This window comes from Schistocerca piceifrons, chromosome 1, assembly GCF_021461385.2.
Source record: "Schistocerca piceifrons isolate TAMUIC-IGC-003096 chromosome 1, iqSchPice1.1, whole genome shotgun sequence".
In the NCBI taxonomy this organism is placed as follows: Eukaryota; Metazoa; Arthropoda; class Insecta; order Orthoptera; family Acrididae; genus Schistocerca; species Schistocerca piceifrons.
In genome coordinates this window covers 116,528,179-116,546,414 of record NC_060138.1, presented here as the reverse complement: position 1 = coordinate 116,546,414, position 18,236 = coordinate 116,528,179, and the positions used below count along the sequence as shown (strand labels likewise).

Sequence of the window (18,236 nt, the reverse complement as noted above, 5' to 3'; positions counted from 1 at the left end):
CAACTGCATACGACGTTCCCACCTGTATCGAACCCACAAAATCTTTACATCCTTGCAAAAGAAGGCAAGAACCAAAACGTTATTTACAGAATTGTGTACAGTTCAGATCGTGAATATTTTTTTACTAAGATGCGACACGTGGAAAAATGATAGAAACGAGCTCCAAATATACTTTTAAGAGCCACAGTTCAGCTGTTACATATTTGAAAAATGTCACATTACCGCCTTGAGCTGCTGGTAAAATACAACCAGTTTCAGTCGTCTGACCGTTCAGTCAACGTCGATTATAATTTTAACATGAATAAGTACGCTCCGTAGCACAGTTTCTATAGACTGACGATGTAATTTATTTTACGATATGATAACAGTGTATTATTCGCGGTTTTATCACTTGACGGTAACAAGTTTATATTTCACCTAACGTGATGCTGTGAATGCTTTTACGAACGCGATTATGGTTAGACAACTGAATCTGGCGGTATAAATAAAGTACTTTACCAACAGCTCAAGTAGGTAATATACCATTTTTCAGAAACTCGTTCATTATGTACCTGCTCACGGGCATTACATGCATTTATACATACACACATACACATCTGCACCGCTATATAGCAGAAGTTTATAAATTACTAACTCAATTACTCACCACCACTCACCATAACAAAACTACTGACTGGCGAGCGCAGTCGCAGGTAACGGCTAGTATGCCGTAAAGTGATAAGCAGGACTCCGTCATCAGGCCACATGAGGCCCACCGGGACCATCCGACCGCCATGTCATCCTCAGAAGGCAAAGCAGATAGGCGTGTGGTGAGCACACCGCTCTCCTGGTCCTTATGATGGTTTTCTTGACCGGAGCCGCTACTATTCGGTCGAGTAGCTCCTCAGTTGGCATCACGAGGCTGAGTGCACCCCGAAAAATGGCAACAGCGCATGGCGGCCCGTATGGTCACCTATCCAAGTGCCGGCCACGCCCGACAGCGCTTAACTTCGGTGATCTGACGGGAACCGGTGTAGCCACTGTGGCATGGCCGTCGCCCGTAAAGTGATGGCGGGCAGACAATTTTCCATTCTGAATTTTTCATTTGGACTTGCCATGCTATTCGTCACTTTGTCTTCGAGAGTCAGCGGTGTTCCCTTGCAGACTTCTTGTTTTAATTTTCACACAGATACAAGGTCAGACATGTTGAGCCTTGCGAGTGTGCCGGCCGTTTTTCGTTCACCAAACAACGAACGAAGGACCTCCATACTATCTGTTCAAAGAGAATGGGCGGATCATCCGTAATGTTACTGCCACACGGATTGCCGTATGTCCGGTGGGTTGTCTTCCAGACACGGCAGCATATCTGCCTGGAACTGTTAAAGCTGTTTAGAGACCCATCAGTAAAACAGGGACCAATCATGCGACTCTTCAAGAGTCCACCCAACACGTTGACAGACATGTTGACTGTACATGCGAGATTAATTTTTCACAATTTTTCGACAAAAATGTGTAATGTTTCCGGAGACTGATCGTGGGGGCTCGGTACGATCAGCATGCCGTTCAGCTTACAGCCGCACCGTAGATCTAACAGTTCGGTAACACTATTCATAAACGAAAACAACATTCTTCTTGAGTTCAAAAATGGTTCAAATGGCTCTGAGCACTACGGGACTTAACATCTTAGGTCATCAGTCCCCTAGAACTTAGAACTACTTAAACCTAACTAACCTAAGGACATCACACACATCCATGCCCGAGGCAGGATTCGAACCTGCGATCATAGCAGTCTCGCGGTTCCGGACTGAAGCGCCTAGAGCCGCACGGCCACCGCAGCCGGCATTCTTCTTGTGCTCTTTAGCCCGAAGAATGGTTTGATGCAGCTCTCCATGCGACTCTATCCTGTGAAAGCCTCTTCATCTCTGAGTAACTAATGCAGCTTATACATCATTCTGTATTTGCTTATTGTATTCATCTCTTATTCTCCATTCACAGTCCCTCCCCCCCTTTTCCTCTAACAATGAACTAGTGATCCCTTGGTGCCTCAGAAAGTGTCCTATCAACCGATCCCTTACTCTAGTCATGTTCTGCCACCAATTTCTTTTCTCCCTAGTCATGTTCAGTACCAGTTCGTTAGTTATGTGGTCTACCCACCTAATCGTCACCATTCTCCTGTAGCACCACCTTTCAAAAGCTTCTGTTCTCTTCTTCCCTAAACATGGCTGCACTCCGTACGAATACAGTCAGAAAAGACTTCCTAACGCTTAAAGCTATATTCTATGCGAACAAACATCTCTTCTTCAGAAACGCTTTTCTTGCCATTGCCAGTTTACATTTTATAGTCTCCATGTCCGCCATTATCAGTTTTTTGTTGTTCAATAACAAAATTCATCTACTACTCTAAGTGTCTCGTTTCCTAATCGGACTTCCTCAGCATAACCTGATATAATTCGACTACTTTCCACTATCCCTGTTTTGCTTTTGTTAATGTTAGTCTTATAAACTCTTTGAAGACGTTGTCCGAGCCCTTCTACTGCTCTTTCAAGTCCTTTGCCATTTTTGACAGAATTACAACCGAACGAGGTGGCGCAGTGGTTAGACACTGGACTCGCATTCGGAAGGACGACGGTTCAATCCCGCGTCCGGCCATCCTGATTTAGGTTTTCCGTGATTTCCCTAAATCACTCCAGGCAAATGCCGGGATGGTTCCTCTGAAAGGGCACGGTCGACTTCCTTCCCCATCCTTCCCTATTCCGATGAGACCGATGACCACGCTGTCTGGTCTCCTTCCCCAAACCCACCAACCAACCAGAATTACAATGTTATCGGCAAACCTCAAAGTCTTTGTTGCTTCTCCCTGAACTTTAATTCCTACTCCAATGTTTCTTTTGTTTCCCTTGCTGCTTGCCCAAGCTAGGAATTGAATAACATACGGGATAGACTACAACCCCGTCTCACCACCTTCTCAGCAAAATGATGGTCAGGTCCTGCAGAAAGTGTCATCACTTCTGTCTCTATGCTGTTCTTTTTTTGGAACACAACCTACGACCAGCTTAGAGACAGAAGTGATGATTCTTTCTGCAGGACCTGACCATCATTTTGCAGGACAATGCTCAAGTACGTACAGTGCAAGCTGTTACTGATTTGTTTGACTGATGGGACTACTAAGTGATATACCATCTACTGCACTCTCCTGACTTAAGCCCTCGTGAGCTCAGTTCGATTTATAAACTGAAGGAAACACTTCACGGCATTCGCTACAGAACTGCTACAAATTCGTCGGGAAATTGACCGCGCCGCTCGAACTGTCAACACAACTGGCACTGCTAAGAGTATCTTACGACTTCCACATCTCTGGCAACGGGTTATACACAATGCTGGTGACTACTTTGAAGGTCAGCAAAACTTTGAAACACGTATCTATTTTGTACGAGCTGTTAATAAATAGTCGCCACTATTAAAGTTTCAACCCTCGTATTTGGCAGTCTTGATTTGTTATACTTAAAGTTCAGTAATATTCACACCTTTGAGAACTTGCTGTCTTTGGAACCGGAATTATTACATTCGTGTTGAAGACTGACAGTATGTCGCCTGTCTCATACATCTTGCACACCAGATGGAGGAGTATTGTCATGGCTGGCTCTCCAATGGCTGTCAGTAGTTCTGGCGGAATGACGTCTGCTCCCAGGGCCTTGTTGCGACTTAGGTCTTTCAGTGCTCTGTCAAATTCTTCCCACACTATCATAGATTCAGCTCATCTCCATATAACTCCTCTTCCGCTCCTAATTTGTCAAATGTTCAAATGTGTGTGAATTTCAAGGGACCAAACTGCCAAGGTCATCGGTCCCTAGACTTACACACTACTTAAAGTAACTTAAACTAACTTATGCTAAGACAAACAGAAGCACGTATGTCCGAGGGAGGACTCGAACCTCCGGCGGGAGGGGCTGTATAATTTGTCTGTGGTGTACGTTGTGGAAAGCTGGATAGCTTCACGAGCAGGTTTTGTGATCTCTACAACAGCAGAGTACAGGCTGGTAGCCTTCAAGCACACAGGTGGGCAATCAGACTATACCTGTGTTACGTTAGAGTAGAGCTCTATGGGAGTATAGGATGAGTGGCCATACAGGTGGGAATTCGCTGATTTTAGCATCAACATTCGTGGAATTCAGCTTTTCCAGGGATCGCCGACATCAGCATCCAGCGCTCGGGCAATGACATTATTTCCCCCCCCCCCCCCCGTCTGCTTCACTCCTGTGGTCAACAACGATGCACTTTTCCCGAAAACGCCGATGGGCCCGAGGGCACCAGTAGTGTACGAAGTCGGCCTTCCACCCCACGGTCAATATTAATTTTTATACTTCAATTGCTCGAGCACCGTCACTTACTGTACATACGTCCGTCTAGTATGACGCACCGCCAGCAGCACCAATGCTCAGCTGAGAAGAAGAAGCCTGTCAGTAAGTATTTGGCGATTCTTTCTGCTATAACAATGTGGTTATTTTGCGTGTGCATGTCACAGCACTTCAAAGTGGCGCTAGCGTTATATTTCTTCAACGCATGTGTACTTTGTAGACTCTGTGACCTGTTGTGATAAGTTAATAACGTTTAAGCTAAGGTTCTTCGGGTTGTTAGAGACACGCTTTGTGTATTACCAACTGCAGTAGATGCCGCTGGCATCCATAGGTATCGGGTGACAATTACTGAACAATATGAAGTAAAATCGTCATAACTTCTGAACGGTTTCCATTAGGACGTTCAAACTGAAAATAGCCACACAGTAGCTCATCGACAGCATCGATGTTCCGACAGTTCAGTGGGTCATTCAGAATTTCGCTATTCGCTATTCGCCAATGATGGCAGGCATATCGAACATGTCAATACCTAAATCCGGATATCGGTAGTGACGTTTACATGATGAATAAAGTGTGTGCACACCATAGTTTGTTACTAATTTATGTTTTTTCCCTTATAGTTCAATAATTGTCAAGAGTATACTACGAATTTGTTGAATATTTGCACATCAACAGCGTAAACATGGACCATGAGGAGCAATTCGTCGCCGGCCGAAGTAGCCGTGCGGTTAAAGGCGCTGCAGTCTGGAACCGCAAGACCGCTACGGTCGCAGGTTCAAATCCTGCCTCGGGCATGGATGTTTGTGATGTCCTTAGGTTAGTTAGGTTTAACTAGTTCTAAGTTCTAGGGGACTAATGACCTCAGCAGTTGAGTCCCATAGTGCTCAGAGCCATTTGAACCATTTGAGCAATTCGTCAATGCCTGTATCCCCCCCCCCCCCCCCCTCTCTACCGAAGTGTGTGTCGTGCCTAACAAGTCCGTAGAAGCTGATGGGTTCACCGACAGTATTCCGACTGTAACTGAATGTATATATGTATGTAAATAAACTAAAAGTATATGTTCTCTAGAAAAAAATTGTTGTTCTTTTTCGCTCGTCCTATCTAGCCATTATGAGCTATTAGTAGAAAGATACGAACTTCATTTTATAGAAGCACTTTGATTTACTCATACATAATGTGTAGTTTCATCACTGCTACTAATAAGATGCTAAAACGACCGCTGCGCCGGCCGCTGTGGCCGAGTGGTTTTAGGCGCTACAGTCTGGAACCGCGCTGCTGCTGCGGTCACACGTTCGAATCCCGCCTCGGGTATAGATGTGCGTGATGTCCTTAGGTTAGTAAACTTTAAGTGGTTCAAAGTCTTGGGGAGTGATGACCTCAGATGTTAAGTCCCATAGTGCTTGGAGCCATTTCTGATGACCGCTGCCTATGCTCCTATTCATCTTTGTTGGAAACTGCTTTATAATTTCCAGCTATCATTGAGGTGATTGATACAGAGTGCAGCAAGCATACTGTAATTTTTTTTGCTATCATTTAGACGCGCTTCGAAGTCATCACCGTACTGAGGTGATACATTGACTGTATAAAAATGATGACGTCATAGCATGGTCTGAACATGTCTACATTCAATAAGGGAACAAGGTTTGGCCTTTGCAGATTCACAGAGAAAATCTCGGATATCGTTCGCCATCTACATGAAGTACTGAACTACCATTCCGTTAACATGCCGTATGAAGGTTGCTGTGACATTAATTACTGTACTCATTTGCTGTGAAATTGCTTGTGTAACACAGGTACACAAAAGCAATCTGCGATTAGCCAGTAAGTAATTTTCAAAGAAATTGCACCACAGAAAGGTTAAAGTTCAACGACCCGTCGAAGTCGACGCGAAACAATAACAAACTTCATTTTTCTTCAGTGATAAAAGACCGTGATGTTTTCGTATATGAGACGGAATTCATTTGATACTAAAAGGAAATGCTCTTTTAAATATCAGTCTTGTTGTGATGAAAATTATTTGAAAAAAAAAAAATAAACGCTTCTGAATGCATTATCTGAAGCTGTGCTGTGCGACGTTTGATTGTGATCTGTCGATCACCTCGAATGAGACTGCCCGCCCATCCCAGGAGTCACAGATGTCTTCTGCCGGCTGACACGCCGAACATCGGATATGTTTGCGCAACCTTATACGACTATGACAAACGCCGCGACCAACGAACTCACCGTGCTTTTGTACACTGCACAGGTCTCCGTAGACATTCGGTAACCGCCTATGAAAATATGCGATTCTCTGCTGTTCCGCAAAAAGAAACTCAATCAGAGATCTCTCCTTGGAACGCAATTCCATTACAGACTCCATTTTGAAGGCTACGTACGACCATCGGAACTTAATGAAACTATATGGCCTGAAGTGGGATTTTCCGTGGCGTCCAACAACAAAATCCACATATTTTCAACCGAAATTGGACGAACAAAAATGTGTTGCATTACGTATTGGACGCACAAGTTTGCAAAATTTGTATGTCTGTCGCGTGGACATAGAAAGTGAAAAATGAAATGAAACGATCCTCTATGTTCTGTGTTAAGAGAGGGGGAAGCACAACGTACAGGGTGGGGATAAAGAACTGATAGTAAGATAGAGCAGAGTAGGGGACATCGAACCGATAAAATTTTTGCACATCAACAATATTCGGGAAACATACCATTGTGGGGCTATGGCCACAAAACGACTGCGAGTGAGCGACCGGCGTGCGAAAGTTAGTACGGTAGGCGAAGCGGTTTTCTTCGAATACACTGCCGCCATTAATGTCATGCTGTGGCTGTTTTTCATTTCATCGAAGATGTCAACTATGTAGCGATGAAGGTTGCTAGAATTTCGAGCAGTTTTTGTAAAACCACTGTCCGGTATAAAAATAAGTGTTTAAAAATTTTCTGTTTTATTTTTCACGATTGTCTCAGTTCACGTTTATTGATGAACTATAGCTGTTAGAATTAGAGTGAATTCTTGCTCACTGTACATTAGAAAAAATTGAAACGTGTTGTCTTCAGATCATTGCACCTGACAGTAGCGCTGTTTCTGCAGTACACATTATTATCTCAACAAACTGGTGGCTTTAACGTACTTTAAACGTACATTCTGAACAGTCAAATGTTATCCAGTAAAAATTATACAAAATTCGTATATATTGTAACAAGCCAAGGAATCTAACGTTTGCCTACTTTCGACTACTCGGCTGAAACGATTATCTTCATCTAATCAATAACTGTGCTCTTTAGCGTAACAGGTGTTCGCTGGAGAAAGATTAAGAGCACACATTTCCGTTCGTTCGTCGCTGGACGCCTGTCACACAGCTATGGTTATCTGGAATATTCTGTTTGGCGGGCCGTACCCTGCTCTGACTTTATTTCCAGGAAGTTTGTCTCCACTCTATATAAAAGAAACGTGTTCTTGTGCTAGAAACATCATTTAACCGAATTCATAACTACTTAGAATCCAAAGGCATTTCGAAGGGAAAACTGTTACACAATAGGTATACTTGAGCTATACTTCAGACTCTTTTACAGTGACGTCAGTAAAGTGTAGATAGGGAATCATTACCAGACTGTCACATCGCCCGGTCAACCACTGGCTAATACTTATCACCCAAAACGAGATAATGGAAAACAGCAAAGGCTGCTACTGAGCTTTTGAGTGCACGAAAAAAGTCATCCGAGAACCAGTGACACTATTAATATTTCTTGCTCAGAGCACGTCTGTGTGTATAGGATGATTCCGTGACGATGTCAAAAATTTTTGGGGATTACTGAGGAGGGTAAATATATCAATTTGAGGTGGTCCGGAAACGATCGAGTCCAAACCTGTAATTAAAACTCGTTCTGATACATCTGACAGTGATGCAAGCTCTTTGCTTTCCATATTTTAGGAGGAAATAGTATGGAAAAGAAAAACAAAAAATGTCCCGTAAACATAGGCTATAAACAAACTTTCGGGGATGATGGAGAAGGGTGAACAAATCAATTTGAGGTAAGGGTCACTGGTCCGGAAATGACCGTGTCGAAAGTTATAGGCTAAAATCTTTCAGACGTATCAAACAGTGGTACAAGCTCTCTGCTTTTTATAGTTTTGGAGGAGGTAGAATGGGTCAAAACAATAAATATACACTATAAAGTGTATATTTTAAGAGCTATGAGCACTTGCTCGGTAGAAGAGATGTGTTTCGCAGCAGTGAAGATGAACAAGTGCTGCTCATGGTTCGTAAGGTATGCACTTCCAAGCCGATGTTTACTGGACATTTTTCCCTTGTTTTGACCCATTCTACCTCCTCCTAAAGTATAAAAAGCAGAGAGCTTGTACCACTGTTTGATACGTCTGAAAGATTTTAGCCTATAACTTTCGACACGGTCATTTCCGGACCAGTGACCCTTACCTCAAATTGATTCGTTCACCCTTCTCCATCATCCCCGAAAGTTTGTAACATCAGTACGCAATCACCTTGTATGTTAAGCCATACCGCTCTTGAAAAGCCGTTTTGGAATACATAGCCTGAAACGCCCGCTAAATCACGCAGGGTAACAGGTAATTAGGATTGTGCGAAGGGCCAAGGGAGTTGCGGTCGGATTCATTTCACAATTGTAATTTATTATCATTTAGTTCGCAAATACACTTTTGAAAGAATTAAATTTGCTTCGCGGCTGAAGGCTTCCAAACAGATACTATAGAATAAGTTCAATTTTGAAAAGACATGGCACACAGTTAAATTTACGAGTAAGATAAATCATGTACATATATGAAATCAGCATGCGGAGCGGCTGAAGGCCGCCTGATTAAATATTCAAAATTCCAAATATACTATGATGATTACTGAAGGTAGAAGGCCACAATGTCTTAAGATGTTAACAGGTATGATAGCCCACCAGGTGCACAGAAAGAGATAAACAAACGCAATAAGATGCCTGAAGTCCACAAAGTTAAATTCTGCAAATTAAAGGAAATATATACTACAACAATCGGTAAAACAATGCAGTAGATTTGAAAATTTCCTTTTTGCAACACCAACGGCGGAAGGCCCACAGTAGCTTGTAAAATCTTTCAGAGGAAATTACAATGACCTTTCAAGAGCAGAAGGCGATAATGTTTGGATTTGAAGGAAACTCTGAGAACATGTTTCCAGGGCTGAAGGCCCACAACTAACATTGCCAAATTAAAAATATAAAATACAGTTAAATTACAACAACATTAACACTGCCAAAACGATAATTAAGAGGACGGCATTCAGGTGTCTCCAATGGATCGGTCTGCCCTCGTTCAATTACGCGAGACAGGTGGTGAGTCGAGCTACACTTAATTCGTGCGAACCCAACCAAGGGACAGTCACGGAGTATGTGAAATGAGCTGCCAAAACTACACAACATGTTGGGCAGCAACAACAGGTCAAGAAAAGACACTGCCTAAAAACTACGTTAGCGGCCATGGCAGGTAACCAGAACACTAACGACCACTAGGCAGAAAATTCCACTGGTGCACTTGACTATGGATAAATTAATTTGATCGAATCCACCTGACGGCAGCTATCTCGAGCACTTCACTCGTTGTTCCTCACAGGAAAACCTTCACAACAGCAACTCCGGAACCAACAACGTAAGGCTCAAAACCACTCAACCTTCACGTCCTGGGTCAGCTCCAGACAGACTCCGACACTGCTCAGAGACCGCCAGCGGCCCAGTCGACTACGTCGCACGGAGATGTCCTCGGACCAACCGACCGAACAACAATCCACCAAAAATCAGGCCTGGCGGCAAAGGTCGGGCGGGCGGTGTCCACGCAGGGCTCACTGGCTGCTGCAAGCCCGTGACTGGCTGTCCCGGGCTGCGCTCCAGACGCGTTGCCAGTGACTGCCAGGGCCCAACTCACGATCCGAACTGTCGCCGTGAACTCTTCTCCTCGCACTTTCCGATTGACCCCTCTCACAATGCCGACAACATCTAGAATAGTCGTCATTGGAAATAACGCCAAATACACACACAACCTGATAAACACTTGCACGAAGACCTGAACGATACCCAACAGTAACTAGGCACACACGATGACACACACACACACACACACACACACACACACACACACACACACACACACACAGCCGATTCATGAACGATCGGCGAGCCAAAAAGCGTCGTCCGGTAGGACGACCGACCGACGATCCACCAAGACCAAGACCGTGGCCCGGCTCAAGTGATGCGTGGCGGCAATGGTAGGGCGAGTCATGTCGACGCAGACCTCACTGCTGCTCCAATCCAACTGCACCAGTGCCGCATTGCAACTCTCCGACTAGCAGGTCCGGACTGCACTCCAAACGCGTTCCAACTGCCTGGCAGCGAGAACTTCCAATCCGAACTGGCTCACGACACACAACGACCGGGGAGTAATAGCAGTCGAGCAAAGATACTACGAGAGTGGATTTATCGATACGCGCTGTTAACGCCGCCCACGGTCAGGCAAAGCAGCAACAGTAGTAATTTAAATTAACGTAGTGAGGTGGTAGGTAGTACATTAAAAGCAGGGTGTAAAATACAGGATGACTGGAACGCGAGCCACGCGCGGCTCATAGCTTATTGTCAGTTTTACAGTAACAGAAGTGATTTCTGGCGTTCCCCAAGGTAGTCATATAGGCCCTTTGCTGTTCCTTATCTGTACAAACGATTTACGAGATAATCTGACCAGCCGTCTTAGGCTGTTGGTAGATGATGTTCTGTTTATCTTCTAGTGAAGTCATAAAAAGATTAAAACAAATTTCAAAAAATTTAGAGAAGATACCTGTATGGTGCAGAAATTAGCAATTGACCCTAAATACTGAAAAGTGTGAGGTCATCCAAACGTGTGCTTACAGGAATCCTTGAAACTTCGGTTATACGAAAAATCAATCAGGTCTAAAGGCCGTAAATCCAGCTAACTACATAGGAATTACAATTACGAAAAAATTAAATTCGAAGGAACACACAGAAAATGTTGTGGGGAAGGCAAACCAAAGACTGCGTTTTATAGGCAAGACACTTAGAAAATGTAACAGAGCTACTAAAGAGACTGCCTACACTACTCTTGTCCTTCTGTAGTACTGCTGCGCGATGTAAGATCCTTACCAGACAAATTTGACGGAGCACATAGAGAAAGTTTAAAGGAGGATAGCATGTTTTCTATGACTGAGAAGTAGGGGAGAGAATGGCACGAAAATGATACAGGATTAGGGGTGGACATAATTCAATCAAAGGCGTTTTTCCTCGCGGTGGAGCGTTTCGAGGCGGAATCTTCTCACGAAATTTCAAACACCATGTTTCTCCTCCGAAGGCGAAAATATTTTGTTGTCACCGACCTACTTAGGAAGAAACGATCAGATGGAAAGATATAGGTGTTCGTTTGTTCCGTGTGCTGTTCGAGATTGTAATAATAGAGAATTATTGTGAAGGTGGTTCGGTGAACTCACTGCCAGCCACTTGAATGTGTTTAGGTTCGTATTCATGTACATGTAGATGCGAACAGTAGACAGTGACAGTACTAAAGGTCAGAAACAGTTCTTTTGAATTTCACGTGGGCACTATTCGCGAGGGATAGGTGTAATGAACCTTTTGTAGGATTAAGGGGGGAAAAAAGGAGAAATATCAACACATCAGTTGCTAAAACTGATGAACTATGCATACACATGACACAACGCTATATACGGAAGACAGAACAGTAGAAATGGAACCACAAACAAAAGACACCTTAACATGCACTGACGTGTTAAAAGTCTTGGGATAGCGGTATGCACATATGCAGATGGCAAATGGCTCTGAGCACTATGGGACTTAACATCTATCATCATCATCATCATTCCCCTAGAACTTAGAACTACTTAAACCCAACTAACCTAAGGACAGCACATAACACCCAGTCATCACAAGGCAGAGAAAATCCCTGACCCCGCCGGGAATCGAACCCGGGAACCCGGGCGTGGGAAGCGAGAACGCTACCGCACGACCACGAGCTGCGGACGCAGATGGCAGTAATATCGAGAACACAAGGTATAAAATGACAGCACATTGGCGAATCTAGATCCATGGGATATTCCATTTCGTAATTCGTGAGGGAATTCAATTTTCTAAGATCCACAGGGTCAAAGTGTGCCGAGAATACCAAAATTCTGGCATTACTTGTCACCAATGACAATGCAGTGGCCTGCCTCCCATACACATGACAATCAGAACAGCGGCGAATTCGTAGATTTATCAGTGCTAACAGACAAGTAGCTCTTCATGAAACAAAGGAAGAAATCAATGTGGGACGTATGACGAACGTGTGCAATAGGATAGCGGGGCGAAATTGGGCGATTTGGCGTTAACGGGACTGGCAGCAGACGACCCAAGCGAGTGGCTTTCCTAACAGCAAGACATCGTCTGCAGTGCCTCTCCTCTGATTACGACCATATGGTCATACGACCCTAGACGACTGTAAAACCGTGGCGTAGTCAAGTTCCGATTTCCGTTGGTAAGAGCTGATGGTAGGGTTCGAGTGTGGCGCAGATCCCACGAAGTCATGGACCCAAGCTGTGAACAAGGCCTTTTGCAAGCTCCTTAATGGTCTGGGCTGTGTTTACATGGAATGTACTGGTTCCTCTGGTCGAAATAATCCCATCATTGACTGGAATTTGTTATGACCGGCTGCTTGGAGCACATTTGCAGCCATCATGGACTTCATGTTCCCGAACAACGATCGATTTTTTTTTTTATGACAATGGACCATGTCACCGGCGACGACTGTTCGCGATTGGTTTGATGAACGTTCCGGACAATTTTAGCGAACGATTTCGCCACCCAGGTCGCCCGAGGGAATCATATCGAAAATTTATGAGACATAATCAGGAGATCAGTTCGTGTACAAAATCCTGTATCGGAATCCTTTCGCAATTATTGACGGCTATAAAGGCATATTAATATTCCTGCCAGGAACTTCCAACGACCTGTTGAGTCGATACCACATCGAGCTGCTGCACTACACCGGGGAAAAGGAGATCCCGCCGGCCGAAGTGGCCGTGCGGTTAAAGGCGCTGCAGTCTGGAACCGCAAGACTGCTACGGTCGCAGGTTCGAATCCTGCCTCGGGCATGGATGTTTGTAATGTCTTTAGGTTAGTTAGGTTTAACTAGTTCTAAGTTCTAGGGGACTAATGACCTCAGAAGTTGAGTCCCATAGTGCTCAGAGCCATTTGAACCAAAAGGAGATCCGACACGAGATTAGAAGGAATCCCATGACTTTATTACCTCAGTGTGTGAGCACTATAAAAAGGGTTATATAGTGAAAAAATGAGGAAGTAACAAAGGTCACAAAACTATCAATTAGGCACAGGAACACGCATCAAAACTTAGATATCAGTCCACAGCACGTGGTCTATCGGTGAACGTCGATGCCTCTAGATCGTGGAGTCCTGGGTTCGATTTCTGGTGGTATCGGAGATTTTCTACACTCTGGAACTGTATGTTCGTGTTATTCTCATCATTTCGTCTCATGATCATCGACGCGCTGATCGCCGAAGTGGCGTCAAATCAGATTACTAGTTACAGGCCGCCAAACAACAGCTGACCGGATCTGCCCGCTATGCGATCATTTCATTTCATTTCTCAGGTAACCCGTATCCACCAATGGAACTATCAGAATTGTAAGAGATGCAGTAACTGGCACAACTGGTGCTTCATATACAAAGAACACTTAAGGGCGTTATGTGCAATACCGTACCTTTAACAGTGATGGAACTTCTGAAGGAAATACATAGCCGAACTTACAGGCAAGGTACGTTTGTTGGATAATCAGATCCATACTACCACACATAAACCGCTCCTTTTAGTGTCTCTTTTTAAAAAATTCAATTCTAAAACATGTTTCAGTTTTGCCTTGTTTCATGATTCTGAGAAAAACAGGGATAAGCTGAAGGGAGAGATGGGTAATATACAACATGTACAAGAGCCAAGAGGGAATAATAAGGGTGGACGACCAAGAAAGAAGGCTCAGATTAAAAAGGGTGTAAGACAGGGATGTAGTCTTTCGCACCTACTGTTCAATCTGTACATCGAAGAAGCAATGATGGAAATAAAAGAAATGTTCAGGAATAGAATTAAAAGTCAAGGTGAAAAGATATGAAGATACGATTCGCTAATGACTTGACGAATGAAAGGGAAGGAGAATTACAGGATATGCTGAATGGAATGAACAACCTAATAAGTACAGAATACGGATTGAGAAAAAATCGTAGAAAGACGGAAGTAATGAGAATTGGCAGAAATGACAACAGCGAGAAACTTACCATCAGGATTGCTGTTCACTAAGTAGATTAAGGAAAGATAGTTAAGGAATTCTGCTACCTAGACGGCAAAATAACTAACGACGGACGGGGAAAGGAGGACATTAAAAGCAAAGTAACACTGGCAAAAAGGGCATTCCTGGCCAAGAGAAGTCTACTTGTATCACACATAGGCCTTAATTTGAGGAAGAAATTTCTGAGAATGTGCATCTGGAGTACAGCATTGTATGGATGTGAAACATAGACTGTGGGAAAATCGGAACGGAAGAGAATCTAAACATTTGAGATGTGGTGACGAATGTTGAAAATTAGGTGGACTGATAAGGTAAGGAATGAGGAGGTTTTGCGCAGAATCGGAGAGCAAAGGAAATGTGGAAAACACTGATAAGGAGAAGGGACAGGATGATAGGATATCTGTTAAAAAATCAGGTACTAGAGGGAGCTGTAGAGGTCAAAAACTGTATGGAAAAACATAGATTAGAATACATCCAGCAGATAATTGAGGACGTTGGTTGCAAGTGCCACTCTGAGATGAAGATGTTGGCACAGGAGAGGAAAAGCCACAATTTCTTCCGGTAAATATCAAAAGATTCTATTAGACACTTATCATTAACCGTTATGATGCATTCAATTATTAAAGCACTTACTATTGATCATTTACCCCTCTCTCTCTCTCTCTCTCTCTCTCTCTCTCTCTCTCTCTCTCTCTCAGTATCCATTATTCAGTTACATAACTAAACATAGACAGCCATCACATTATAGAACCTGAGTTGGGTGTCTATAATGGTTTTGATTTTTAGTGTAATTCTCATGGTGCAGCATATCATTTGGAACTTATTTATTTTAATATCTACGTCTCTGTTGTCGTGAAAATATTATAATCAAAGTAAGTAAAATTACAGACTCGTTCAGGTCGTTGGTTATTGATCATTATTTTCGGTTCTTAGGGTCTGAAGAGACAACTTTTTAAAATTATTTTGCATGGACAGTTCTAATGGTTAGCTCCGACATCATATTTTCTTTTATCACAGTATACGAACGTGAAATACTGATGACTCTGAGTTGAAAGTTGTACAAAGGAAACATGTCTGTTAAATATTATTTTCTTTTGTGTTGCTTCCTTCTCATTTTACTTTCTTACATGTTCTCCTCGTAACCTCTGTCTGTATGGACGTACGTACATGTATAAGTTATTATGATCATTCTTTTCTTTTTCAGTTATTTAATTTTCAGAGAAAACCTAACATCGCTATATGAACAAAACACTTGTTCTTGTTAATAATTCGTTGAATACTATCGATTTTTAAAAAGAAGCATATAATTTTAAATTGTTGAATCAAATTAGTAATGTTCATACACAAATAAATACCATAAAGATGTGTACTTACCACATACTGATAAAATATTCTACCATTTTGATATTAAAATAACGTACCAAAAACAAACACTGAGTATGTACCTCTCCGTCGTTTGAGATACAATAAGCTATACTGTAAATTTAGCTGTCGGGTTGCAATTTGTTCTCAAACTCACAGAATAGTCATATCAAGACTGGTAATTTTAGAATCTTGCCCCTCTTACATAAATTTCTGCGGACGTCCATGGATATATTTATTTTCGTGTCCATCTCCTGTAAATCTGTTATATTAAGTGCAAACACTGAAATCGTGCTCTAGCATTGCTACATAGCAGCCATTGTCGAAGAAATGAATGTCTCACCTTCTAAAATTACTCTATGACGCAAATGGCTATTGCGAACTCCAAAATTCTAGCGAGACCCTGTCCTAGGCTGCTGACTTGTTCTTGTCCATTGCTGATTTGATGCTGTTTTGTAGCCGTAGCTCTATGATGGTGCATATCCGACCAATGACTGTTTTTAAAAGTTTTCTCGGTTATAAATCCTCTGCCCTTTTGGGCTTGTTATAGTGACAGTTCTTACAATAAGCGGATAATGAACTGCAGTACTAAATAATGGTAGTTCGTGTCTACTCTGTTCGCAGTTTCGTATTTTTTATAACGCATTACTTGCTTAGATAAACTGAAGGGGCGGTGAGATGCAAAATACCTGAAGAATCAAAATAATCGTGTATGTATTTGTCTCCTAGCTTCTTTGCAGCTTCTGAATTATTGTTCATGAACGGTAATTGTATACAGAAGAATGGAAAAGAAATTAAGCGATCTATCAGATGACGATCAGTTTGGCTTTAGGAAAGGAAATGGCAGCAGAGAGGCAGTCCTGACGTTGCATTTGATTATGGAAGCAAGAGTGAAGAAAACTCAAGACATTTTCATAGGATCTAACAATCTGGAAAAAGCCTTCGACAACGTAAAATGGAGCAAGATGTTCGAAATCACACAACAAGTAGCAGTAAATTGTAGGGAGCCAAGAATCAAAATAAAACGTAGAGAAACAAAAGAAAGGTTCAAGAGCGGGATTAAAATACAAGATGAAAGGATACCAATGATAAGATTCGCTGATGACATTTCTATCATCTTTGAATTGCTGGATTTACAGAATGGAATGAATAGTCCATAATATGAGTACATCGAACAAAGACGAAAGTAATGAGAAGTAGCAGAAATGGGACCTGAAAGACTTAACATCAGAACTGGAGATCAGGAAGTAAATGGAATTAAGGAATTCTGCTATTTAGGCAGCAAAATAACCCATGATGGACGGAGCAAGGACGATATAAAAAGCAGACTAGCAAAGGTAAAAATGACATTTCTGCGCTCACTGGTATCAAGAAAAAAATGTCCAAATGTGTGTGAAATCTTATGGGACTTAACTGCTAGGGTCATCAATCCCTAACCTTACAGACTATTTAATCTAAATTATCCAAAGGACAAACACACACACACACACACACGCATGCCCGAAGGACGACACGAACCTCCAAAGGGACCAGTCACATAGTCCATGACTGCAGCGCCCAGACCGCTCGGCTAATCCCGCGCGGCCACTAGTATCAAACATAGGCCTTAATTTGGGGGGAGAAATTTCTAAGAGTGTACGCTTGGAGCACATCATTGTATGATAGTGAAACATGGAGGTGGGAAAAGCGGAACGACAGCATTTGAGATGTCGTGCTACAGAAGAATATTGAAAGTTAGATGGACTGATGAGGTAAGGAATGAGGAAGTTCTCTGCACAATGGAACAGGAAAAAATAAATGGAAAACACTGGCAAGAATAAGGGGCAGGCTGATAGTACATCTGTTCAGACATCAGGGAATTACTTCCACGGTACTGGAGGGAGCTGTGGAGGGTAAGAACTATGTAGAAAGAGAGAGATTGAAATACATCCAGCAAATAATTCGGGTTGCAGTTTGCAAGTGGTACTCTGAGATGAAGAGGTTGGCACTGGAGAGGAATTCGTGGCGGGGCCGTATCAAAACAGCCAGAAGACTGATGAGACAAAAAGAAAATGTGTCACCTGCTAAAGTATGGTAGAAATATATTCATTTCGCTAGTCATTATGGTCTAAGTATGGCGCGACAATTTCAGTTTCACCTTGTGATGTGATCGTCTCACAGCTAGTACTTTTCATGGAGGGACTCAGATCAGGCACCTTTCCTA

At 42.8% G+C, this 18,236-nt stretch overlaps 1 pseudogene; it reads right to left on the bottom strand.

Annotated features, from left to right (window-relative positions):
• Nucleotides 1-920: 920 nt before the first annotated feature.
• Nucleotides 921-1,038, bottom strand: LOC124725591 (annotated as a pseudogene).
• Between the last annotated feature and the right edge of the window lie 17,198 nt (nucleotides 1,039-18,236).